Source organism: Mustela putorius, unplaced genomic scaffold (genome assembly GCF_011764305.1).
Source record: "Mustela putorius furo isolate JIRA1106 unplaced genomic scaffold, ASM1176430v1.1 tig00003942_pilon_pilon_pilon, whole genome shotgun sequence".
In the NCBI taxonomy this organism is placed as follows: Eukaryota; Metazoa; Chordata; class Mammalia; order Carnivora; family Mustelidae; genus Mustela; species Mustela putorius.
The window spans coordinates 11608069-11621158 of record NW_025422087.1 but is presented as its reverse complement, the minus strand read 5'-3'; positions in this window follow the sequence as shown (position 1 = coordinate 11621158).

The window sequence follows — 13090 nt, the reverse complement described above, 5'->3', positions numbered from 1 at the left end:
TCTGTAGTTTGCAGTTAGTCTTGGTGTGTTACCAATGATTCTTCAAAGATTATTTCCCATTTTTTCTTATTATATACAAGTAAGTATGTATTACTTATTTTAACTGTTTTTATTTAGTATGTATTCATATCTTTGTTCTTTAATTTTCCTGTATCTTCTTATACAGATGGGCTTGTGATTTCATTTATCTTAAACATACTCACTTAAAATATCAGAAACATTTTATATTTCATTACCACTTCCTGTGTAGTTATGATCAAACATTTTAAAGTAAAATACATATTATTTTATTATAAATTAGATTCCTTCTTCTTCTCTTTATATTAAAGTTTAGCCCAGGTAATTTTATTGATAATGCTTAAATTATGTAGGTAGGCTGGCTATATTACCTATGAATTTTGTTTCAGTATGCTAAAAGGAAAATTATAAATAATATTTTATAAAGAGAGGATATTAATTAATGTATATTAAGAACAATTATTTTCTAGTTCAAGAATTCTCAAACAAAAAAGTTAAATATTCCTTTCTATATCAAGATTTATCCATCAAATGACATTGAGGAAGAGGTAAGGAAAACAAGATTATTCCAGAAAGAAATTCATGGGATTAACATTGTGACAAATTCTAATTATATATTCATAAAAAATACATGAAGAAATTGAGCTATACAAATATGATTCCAACTATATGACATTCTAGAAAAGGCAAAACTATGGAGACAATAAAAAGATCAGTTGTTTCCAGGGAGATAGCATAGAAGGGATAAATAGTAGGAGCATAGAGGATTTTTAGGGTAGTGAAAATACTCTATATGATATATAATGATGGATATGTTATTATACATTTATTTGTCCAAAGTCATAGAATCTACAACATCAAGAATAAACAGTAATGTAAACTGTGGTCTTTGGTAAACTGTGGATGATTGATAAAGGCTATAATCAATATAATGTTTATTTTAGCACTATTTTCTAATATTGCAAGTTTGTTATTTTAATTGAAAGATCCTACAAAAATGAATAGGATATAGTATTTTCCCTTACTGAACATATAATGGGAGAAAAAGAAGCATAAGGGACCTAATGGAAGTTATTTACAATAAAATAATATGCATGTATGTGTATTTTTCCCTTCTACATTCTATTCTTCATAGTCTACTTAACGATATGGCTTTGCAGATCTTTTTAGGTATTACGAAAAACATTTGCCTTCCAAGTGGTAGGATTTCAAGTTAGGGTGTATGTCATCTAAAATAGTGTCTACCAGTGAATCACTTTTCTGTTTTGATTCTGAAATTCCTATATATTATAGGCATTAGTAAAACATATATCAAAGTTAGCAAACACATTTTGTTCATTTATCCATGAAGTATTAGTGCTTAATCTTCCAAAAGCAGATGAAGGGCAAAGAACTATGACTTCTTAGTGGACTTTATGGCTTCGTTTATATGTAGAATTGTGTTCCACAATTAAGACTGCCAAGAGACTAAATAATTGATCCATCTGAGATAATTCACAAACCTAATCTCCCAGAGACCAGCATAATATCCTATCAGGGATAGGAACTACTTTGCTTCTGGGTACTGAAGTCTATGATTGGTACAATGAGCATAAATGTCCACTTGGATCTAAATATATAAAGATGGGAAGGCACTTCTTCCAGAGAACAACCACAAGAGACTGAATGTTTGGCATTGCCATTCAAAGAGTAAAGTTTTCCATTATTGCTACTCTTCTGTCTTTCATCCTCTGAATAGGCTGAGTTTGGAACATGGATGCATCTAATAAATAAATCTAATTCTGTTGAATTGAATTTAATATCAGTTACTATCATCAGTAGCTTTGTCAAAAGGAATACTAAAAAGGCACATTTACTGACACAACATTAATGTATTTTGAACCTGTTAAGTTCTTCAAACTTGAGAAAATCTGAGCTCACACTGTGAAAGCAAATTTAAATGAATTAGGATGTCTGTGTTGGTTTGTTACACCAATTACTTTTTTTAACTTGCTCTTTGCAGTTCAATAGATTTATGTGGGGAGATACAGAAGAATAATGAAAGCAAGTATGCCAGAACTAGAAAACATTCTTCTATGCTAAATCAACTATGGCACAGTGCCAAACCGATCTTTGAAGCTCTCAAATACACAGTCTTTTGGAATGGCTGAATATGTAACATATTCCCTTCATTTCCCTTGATGAAAATCATAGTTTTTCAACTGTACATTTTGTTAAACCTAACAAGGATTTTTTAAAAAAGATTTTATTTATTTATTTGAAAGACAGAGTTCACAAGTAGGCAGAGAGGCAGGCAGAGAGAGAGAGGAGGAAGCAGGCTCCCCGCTGAGCAGAGAACCCGATGTGGGGCTCGATCCCAGGACCCTGGGATCATGACCTGAGCCGAAGACAGGGGATTTTTTAACCCACTGAGCCACCCAGGCGCCCCACAAGGATTTTTTTTAATGCTTGAAAATACTTCTGTAACATTTTCTTCAGCCAAATCCATAGTCATTTTTAATCCAACTGCTATTATTATTAAACTGTTATTAAGATCCCACTGAGAATTAAGTGTATCCAGTCCATTTACCAAGCAGTCAAATGCTCATGGTGTTATGTTTTTGTTTTGTTGGAAAATAGATGTCAAGAGCATTTTTCTAGTATCAGTGGAAATTAAATGAACTGAAAATACTTTTATACCTGCAAACACACATTGACATATAAAGAAAACGAATCTCACTTTTCAACCATAAAATATAAAATAAGTTCATGAAGATGTTCAGTTCTCACAGTGCCTAAATTATTTCCAGTAGCAATTCTGCACAGTAGGTGATTGGATGTAGCAGGGAACTATATACGTTATGATCATATTCCCGTTTACTGAAAAGAGAAGTCATACTAATTTCAGTTCCATGCATTAGTAGGTCACAGAACAAAAATATGAAATGCATCCCTGAGTCTAAAATCTTATGGAAGAAGTTTAAGATAAATTTTTTAAAAGGAAATAAATTCCAGGTAAAAATGGTAGATTGAACATGCATATTTATCTCTGCTTCATATCAAAACCATACTAACAGAGAACCAAGAAACTTTTTAAAGGGATCAGATTACAAGGTTTAAAAAAAAATGAAAAAGAATGGGTGATAAGAAGATAGCAAATAAGTGAAAGAAACAAGTTTGGAGTTGAAAAACTAATGGGGGAGTGCTACCTAATGTAGCTAATCTGAGAAAGCCCAAAGGGAAGGCTGACAATATGTGCTGCAGCAAGCCCTGCAAACATCAGGTGTTCTGAGGTATGTGGGTTGTGCCTAACACCAGAAAAACTTGTTTTAAAAATCAACTAGATTCCCAAGCCCTTTCACAATCCTGCAAGACCAGGCATCCCTCTGCTGCCCTGGTTAAAAAATGTGAGATGTACTCTCTAGAGAAGCTCTGAGCTAAAGACAGCAGAGCTAAATTCAAAGGAGAAATGCCAAAGCAAAACCAGAGAGATTAACTAAAAGTTAATATACTAAGTAGTAAGAACGGAAGTGTCCTTGTACTCACCAGACAGGAAATTTGAAGATTCTAAAGAAAATGATCAATGCAAGGGAAGAGAATCACAGACACAAATATTTGGGGGTATCCACTTGACAGCCCTGCAATATAGCTCACCAGTAGATGCACCAACTCACATGGCTTCCAATAATCTTTGTAATGCCTCATTCTTAAGTATAAATGGACAGCCTACAACAACTCAATTTTTAAGACACCATCCAACTTGAAGAATATTCACCAGATTGATGAAGAAAGGATGCTGCAGAAAGCAGAAGAAAAATTATTTTTTTCAAAACTTAGTTATGATCCTCAGATAAGAAAAAACATTGCATCTATAAAAGGGTAGAATGCCACAAAAATGATTTAAAATATTCAACAATAAGAAAGAATTATTAAAAATTTTAAATGGCGAAGAGAAATCATAAAGATCAGAGCAGAAATCAATGAAATAGAAACCAAAAAAACAATAGAACAAATCAACGAAACTAGGAGCTGGTTCTTTGAAAGAATTAATAAAATTGATAAACCCCTGGCCCGACTTATCAAAAAGAAAAGAGAAAGGACCCAAATAAATAAAATCATGAATGAAAGAGGAGAGATCACAACTAACACCAAAGAAATACAAACTATTATAAGAACATACTATGAGCAACTCTACGGCAATAAATTTGACAATCTGGAAGAAATGGATGCATTCCTAGAAACATATAAACTACCACAAATGAACCAGGAAGAAATAGAAAGCCTGAACAAACCCATAACCAGTAAGGAGATTGAAACAGTCATTAAAAATCTCCAAACAAACAAAAGCCCAGGGCCAGACGGCTTCCCAGGGGAATTCTACCAAACATTTAAAGAAGAACTAATTCCTATTCTCCTGAAACTGTTCCAAAAAATAGAAATGGAAGGAAAACTTCCAAACTCATTTTATGAGGCCAGCATCACCTTGATCCCAAAACCAGACAAGGATCCCACCAAAAAAGAGAGCTATAGACCGATATCCTTGATGAACACAGATGCGAAAATACTCAACAAAATACTAGCCAATAGGATTCAACAGTACATTAAAAAGATTATTCACCACGACCAAGTGGGATTTATTCCAGGGCTGCAAGGTTGGTTCAACATCCGCAAATCAGTCAATGTGATACAACACATCAATAAAAGAAAGAACAAGAACCATATGATACTCTCAATAGATGCTGAAAAAGCATTTGACAAAGTACAGCATCCCTTCCTGATCAAAACTCTTCAAAGTGTAGGGATAGAGGGCACATACCTCAATATCATCAAAGCCATCTATGAAAAACCCACCGCAAATATCATTCTCAATGGAGAAAAACTGAAAGCTTTTCCGCTAAGGTCAGGAACACGGCAGGGATGTCCATTATCACCACTGCTATTCAACATCGTACTAGAGGTCCTAGCCTCAGCAATCAGACAACAAAAGGAAATTAAAGGCATCCAAATCGGCAAAGAAGAAGTCAAATTATCATTCTTCGCAGATGATATGATTTGATACTATATGTGGAAAACCCAAAAGACTCCACTCCAAAACTGCTAGAACTTATACAGGAATTCAGTAAAGTGTCAGGATATAAAATCAATGCACAGAAATCAGTTGCATTTCTCTACACCAACAGCAAGACAGAAGAAAGAGAAATTAAGGAGTCAATCCCATTTACAATTGCATCCAAAACCATAAGATACCTAGGAATAAACCTAACCAAAGAGACACAGAATCTATACTCAGAAAACTATAAAGTACTCATGAAAGAAATTGAGGAAGACACAAAGAAATGGAAAAATGTTCCATGCTCCTGGATTGGAAGAATAAATATTGTGAAAATGTCTATGCTACCTAAAGCAATCTACACATTTAATGCAATCCCTATCAAAGTACCATCCATCTTTTTCAAAGAAATGGAACAAATAATGCTAAAATTTATATGGAACCAGAAAAGACCTCGAATAGCCAAAGGGATATTGAAAAAGAAAGCCAAAGTTGGTGGCATCACAATTCCGGACTTCAGGCTCTATTACAAAGCTGTCATCATCAAGACAGCATGGTACTGGCACAAAAACAGACACATAGATCAATGGAACAGAATAGAGAGCCCAGAAATAGACCCTCAAATCTATGGTCAACTCATCTTCGACAAAGCAGGAAAGAATGTCCAATGGAAAAAAGACAGCCTTTTCAATAAATGGTGCTGGGAAAATTGGACAGCCACATGCAGAAAAATGAAATTGGACCATTTCCTTACACCACACACAAAAATAGACTCAAAATGGATGAAGGACCTCAATGTACGAAAGGAATCCATCAAAATCCTTGAGGAGAACATGGGCAGCAACCTCTTCGACCTCTGCCGCAGCAACATCTTCCTAGGAACAACGCAAAAGGCAAGGGAAGCAAGGGAAAAAATGAACTACTGGGATTTCATCAAGATCAAAAGCTTTTGCACAGCAAAGGAAACAGTTAACAAAATCAAAAGACAACTGACAGAATGGGAGAAGATATTTGCAAACGACATATCAGATAAAGGACTAGTGTCCAGAATCTATAAAGAACTTAGCAAACTCAACACCCAAAGAACAAATAATCCAATCAAGAAATGGGCAGAGGACATGAACAGACATTTCTGCAAAGAAGACATCCAGATGGCCAACAGACACATGAAAAAGTGCTCCATATCACTCGGCATCAGGGAAATACAAATCAAAAACCACAATGAGATATCACCTCACACCAGTCAGAATGGCTAAAATCAACAAGTCAGGAAATGACAGATGCTGGCGAGGATGCGGAGAAAGGGGAACCCTCCTACACTGTTGGTGGGAATGCAAGCTGGTGCAGCCACTCTGGAAAACAGCATGGAGGTTCCTCAAAATGTTGAAAATAGAACTGCCCTATGACCCAGCAATTGCACTATTGGGTATTTACCCTAAAGATACAAATGTAGTGATCCAAAGGGGCACATGCACCCGAATGTTTATAGCAGCAATGTCTACAATAGCCAAACTATGGAAAGAACCTAGATGTCCATCAACAGATGAATGGATCAAGAAGATGTGGTATATATACACAATGGAATACTATGCAGCCATCAAAAGAAATGAAATCTTGCCATTTGCAACAACATGGATGGAACTAGAGCGTATCATGCTTAGCGAAATAAGTCAAGCAGAGAAAGACAACTATCATATGATCTCCCTGATATGAGGAAGTGGTGATGCAACATGGAGGCTTAAGTGGGTAGAAGAAGAATAAATGAAACAAGATGGGATTGGGAGGGAGACAAACCATAAGTGACTCTTAATCTCACAAAACAAACTGAGGGTTGCCTGGGGGAGGGGTTTTGGGAGAAGGGGGTGGGATTATGGACATTGGGGAGGGTATGTGATTTGGTGAGTGCTGTGAAGTGTGTAAACCTGGTGATTCACAGACCTGTACCCCTGGGGATAAAAATATATGTTTATAAAAAATAAAAAATTAAAAAAAAAAATTTTAAATGGGATAGTTGATGTGGGAAGCAAAGGCAGAAAAAACATTATTAAATTTCCTTACTATCTATAGCCCACTAACAAGTCCTTAAAACTTGCAGAATGATATTCCTTTAGGAACTCAACTGTCTTGATTGATGTTAATACTTTGCTAAAGGCAAAAGGCAATCTTAGCCCAACCCCCAGGATCCTGTAAGTCTACTTTAACATATAAAAATTGTTTTGGAAACTTCATCTATACCCCCAAGATACACATATTGGCAATCATCCCTCAAGCATATGACTCACCAATATATATCTGAAGGGTCTCATGACTCAGGTTTTATTAGATGTCAATAAATAACCTTTTCCTGACAGTGGCTACTTCCCTCAAGGTCCTGGAAACCTTGCTTCCAAAATTCCTTAGAGACTGACACTATCCCTAACCCCTTCCCAAATTGAAAGTATGTAAAGGGCCACTCCTCATGACCCCAGTGAAGCCCTTTCTGCCTATGGGTCCTGTCCGCCTGCTTTAATAAAATCACCTTTTTGTACCAAAAATACATCTACAATTCTTTCTTGGCCATTGGCTCTGAACCCTAACATCTTTCCTACATCACTAATGAAAAAAAAAAAAAAAAAGTGAGAGTTTGATTTATGACAACCAGCACAGTAAATCAGTAGGGAAATGCAGTGCTATGCAATAAATGATGCTGGTACAATTGCTTATTTGTATAAAACAGGCATTGATCCTTATCTAATATTAAGCCTAAATGCCAATTCCATATGGATTATAAACTTAAAATTAAACAGTAAAATTTAAAAATATTATAAAAAACATAAGACATTATCTTTGTATTGGGAGGTTGGTAGGGTAGGATATATTTTTAAAAGATACAGAAGTGCTTTTGGAGAAAGAAAACTACATATCTGACTGCCCTAAAATGTAAACAGTTGTTTATTTAAAGATTCTTTAAAGACGATGAATAAATATCCTGCTGCCTTTGGTTGTATTGAGATGATATGCGATTTAGAGAGTAATATGGAAAACTAAGCAAACAAAAAACTGAGGTAATAAGTGCAGGAAAAACAAAATGAGATATAAGAAAAAAGAGTGATAGTGTTATAATATGTGGTTTACATATGTATATTTAGAGTTGTACTATTCATTTTTTAAGATTTTATTTATTTGAGGGAGAGAGCGATTGAGAGAGAAAGCACAAATGGGAGGTAGGGGACAGAAAGAGAGGGATGAGTAGGGAGCCCAACATGGGGCTCCATCCTAGGACCCCAGGATCCTGACCCAAGCCAAAGGCAGCTGCTTAACTGACTGAGTCCCTGAGTTATACTATTCTTAACACTAAATATTGATTTACTTTAAAACCACAATATAAATATTTTGAGAAGATGGAGGGAAGAAATGTTTGTAGGGAAATATCAACAACACCAAATCCTCTTCTTTCATAACAATAAATTAAAGATAAAAAGTAACAATAACAACACATGTAGCTCTTATAGTTTACTCTTTCCAAAACCCCTAAGAGGTAGGTACCATTACTATTTACATGACACTTAACATTTAGAAATATAAAAGCCTGAGAAAAAGTTGAAAATAATTGCCTTGTAGAGCAAGCTTAAGTCATACAAAGTAGTAGATAAGGGGGATTCTCATTTATGTTTTTATATAGTAGTATTTTAGTTTTTACTAAAATGTACTTTGATTACAAAATTTAAAATCAACTAGAAAACAAAATATACTTGAGAATTCTTGTTCTAAATATGTTGTTCATGTTTCTCTTATAGTAATTAGTTGCAATAATATAAGTAACTTAATTAAAAAGATAGATTTTTATTCTAGATTTAATGTCACCATTTCCTGATTTTATATAATGTTCTCTATCTTAGATCTCTTTCTATTTGTTTTTTTTTATAAATTTATTCTCAACACTGAAACTTTGTAGCCAGAGTTCAGTTATCGGTCTCCTGACTTCTTTTCATTTTTATATATACTCACTCCTTATGTGATCTCATCTGGCCCCACTGCTAAATACTCTATACTTTGATGACTTCCACCCTTTTATATTTAGGCTTAATCTTTCCATTAAACTCTAGATTCTCAAATCTAGGGTGACCATGTACCCCTGGGATAGCTCAAGTTTGTTTATTTTCTTAGCCTCTAATTAGTTAGTAGTCTCTTTCACTATCAAAAATGTCCAGCAATCGGGGTGCCTGGGTGGCTCAGTGGGTTAAGGCCTCTGCCTTCGGCTCAGGTCATGATCCCAGGGTCCTGGGATCGAGACCCACATCAGGCTCTCTGTTCGGTGGGGAGCCTGCTTCCTCCTCTCTCTCTGCCTGCCTCTCTGCCTACTTGTGATCTCTTTCTGTCAAATAAATAAATAAAATCTTAAAAAAAAATGTCCAGCAATCAAATACCCTGGCATTTACTCAGAGGAGTTGAAAACTTATGTCCCCACAATTTATACAAGGATGCTTATAGCAGTTTTATCATAACTGCCAAAACTTGTAAACAACCAAGACATCCTTCAGTAGGTGAATGGATAAATAAACTATGGTACTTACAGATAATGAAATATCATTAAGCACTGAAAAGAAGTAAGCTATTAAGCCCCAGAAACACATGGGGAAATCTTAAATACATATTACTAAGGGAAAGAAGATAATCTGAAATGGCTACATATTATATGATTCCAAGAATATGACATTCTGGAAAAGGCAAAACAATGGGAAAAATAAAAAGACCAATGGTTGCCAACAGTGGGTAGGGAGAGACGAACTGGAGCACAGAGGATTTTTAGGGCAGTGACAATACTCTGTATAATATTACTATGATTGATATATGTCATTATACATTTGTCCAAATCCAAATAATGTACAACACTAAGAATGAACCATGATGTCAACTATGGACTTTGGGTGATTACAAAGCATCAATGTAGTTTCATCCTTGGTAAAAAAAAAATGTACCAGTCTAGTGAGTGATGTTGATAATGGGAAAGACTATGAATGGGAGGGAATATACTGCAAGTTTCTGTACCTCCATCTCAATTTTGTTATAAATCTAAAAGTGTTTAATGAAAATTAAGTATTGTAAAAAGGAAATAATAGCATATAAGGATAACTGAGACATTTGTTTTATTTCTCATAATATATTCAGTAACATTTCTATTTTTTAAAAAAATCTCATTCAGTTCTAATTGTTTAAACCAACAACTGCTTTATTCTCTGTCATTGCTAAAAAACAAAACAAAACCTATAAAGAACATATGCATTATCTCTAATAGGAAACATAAAGACAGGGTCACTATGCTTTAGGTACTATCATTTTCATTCAGTTCATTCAGGATATATTAAATGATTTCATGTCCACAATAGCCAAACTATGGAAAGAACCTAGATGTCCACCAACAGATGAATGGATAAAGAAGATGTGGTATATATATACAATGGAATGCTATGCAGCCATCAAAAAAAAAATGAAATCTTGACATTTGCGATGACATGGATGGAACTAGAGGGTATTGTGCTTAGCAAAGTAAGTTAATCAGAGAAAGACAACTATCATATGCTCTCCCTGATATGAGGAAGTGGAGATGCAATGTGGTGGGTTTGGGGGGTAGGAAAAGAATAAATGAAACAAGATGGGATCAGGAGAGAGACAAACCATAAGAGACTCTTAATCTCACAGGGTTGCTGGGGGGAGGGGGGAGGGAGTCGGTGGTGGGGTTATGAACATTGGGGAGGGTATGTGCTATGGTAAGTGCTATGAAATGTGTAAGCCTGATGATTCACAGACCTGTACCCCTGGGGCTAATAATACATTATATGTTTATAAAAAAATTAAAAAATATGTTTAAAAAAAAGAAATGAAATATTGCCATTTGCAGCAATGTGGATGGAACTAGAGGGCACTATGCTGAGCAAAATAGGTCAATCAGAGAAAGACAATTATCATATGATCTCTCTGATATGAGGAATTTGAGAGGCAGGGCAGGGGGTTATGGGGGGAAGGGAAGGAAAAAATGAAACAAGATAGGATTGGAGGGAGACAAACCAAAAGAGACTCTTAATCTCACAAAACAAACTGAGGTTTGCTGGCGAGGGGGGCAGTCGGGTTAGGGATAGAGTGGCTGGGTTATGGACATTGGGGAGAGTATGTGGTATGATGAGTGCTATGAAATGTGTAAGCCTGATGATTCACAGAGTTGTACCCTTGGGGCAAATAATACATTATATGTTAATAAAAATAAGATTTCAGACAGAAAAATTCTCCATAAGGTCTATTGTCATTTATTTGTATGACTGATACATGTTGAGAAATTCACTGTTCAATCATTAAAATCCACATTATAAAATATATAGGGATAAACAGCCTGAAGGCATTTAGAGTTTAGTTTTCAGTTTTCAAATATTCTTAACTCTATAATCCTTTTACTTGTTCTTCATTTTTATATGAACTTGTGTTCCAAGGAAATCTTGATCTATATGTTTATGATATAATTTTTATTTTTAAAGTAAATAAATAAAACTGCTAAAGTTAAGCTCTGACTTTACCACAGAAAACAGAAATAATGTACTATTTTCTTTGATGATTATATTTTAAAGAGATGCTTCACAAGTCCCTGAGAAACCCATTCTTTGGGTTCTAAAACTGGCAAGAAGCTTTTGTAAAAACGTACATCTCAGAGAAGTAGAGAAAGAATTTATGAGTTTTATAACAAAAATGCTCTAAGAGAAAAGGAGGCCAAGACCTAGAGTCAGGAAAAAACCTGTCCAAAGTTTAGTCAAGCTGAGGGGAATGTTGAGTCTATTAACTGTGTGCTCTTCCAGTTCCTTCATTTTATTTTATTTTTTTACTGTTTTTTTTTAATTTTAATTTAATTTTGTGTGTGTGTTCCAAAATTCATTGTTTATGCACCACCCAGGGCTCCATGCAATAGTTGCCCTCCCTGATACCCACCACCAGACTCACCCAACCCCCCAACACTCTCCCCTCTAAAACGCTCAGTTTGTTTCTCAGAGTCCACAGTCTCTCATGGTTTGTCTCTGCCTCTGATTTTCCCCAACTCCCTTCTCCTCTCCAGTTCATTTTAGTTTGGAAACAATACTACTCAATGTTGTATGGTGAAAGATGGTAACTATACTTACTGTGGTGAGCAACACATAGTGTATAGAATTGTTGCTTTACTATGTCGTACACCTGAAATAATATAGCATTTTATAACATCTCTGCTTCAGATAAAAACAGTCCTCCTCCCTCTTGGGAGGAAGGAAGGAAAGAAAGAAAGAAAAAAAGGAGGAAGGAAGAAAAGGAGGGAGGGAGGAAGGAAGGAAAAATAATACTCACCTAACAAGAAAATCTTCACTGCAATTTTATTATCTCACTCACTGAAATTTCTTAAGATATTGATTATCTTAGGGCTACCTGGGTGGCTCAGTCATTAAGTATCTGCCTCCGGCTCCATTCATGATCCTGGGGTCCTGGGACTGAGTTCTGCTTCAGGCTCCCTGCTCAGTGGGAAGCCTGCTTCTCCCTCTTTTACTCCCCCTGCTCATGTTTCCTCTCTCACTGTGTCTCTCTGTCAAATACATAAATAAAATCTTTTGAAAAGATGAAAGATATTGTTTATCTTAAATAATGTATTTTCCTTTGTGTCTGACAAAGAGTAAATACTCAATAAGTTGCCATTGTTATATAAAGAAACTATTTCATAAGATTTCCCATTCAAACCCTTAAAACCCTTCCTTGGGACAACTAGAACTGCCCAACTTCACCTGAAATCTCTATAGGGCATATAATCACAGCCCTTTTATAACCAAGATACTCCATCAAATAAAAGTAACTGACCATATCATACAAATTAACTGTACCTATTGTACATATTGGCCAAAAGAAAACTAAAAACCATATTAAAGCTATTGTCTGAGTATTTAGGAGTGCATACAGCAAGTAAGGAAATGATCTCCGGTATTGAAAAGGAGATGGATCAAAAAAATGGAGGAGAACAAAAACATATGTTAAGTAATACCAAAAGAGAGGAATAATTATGCT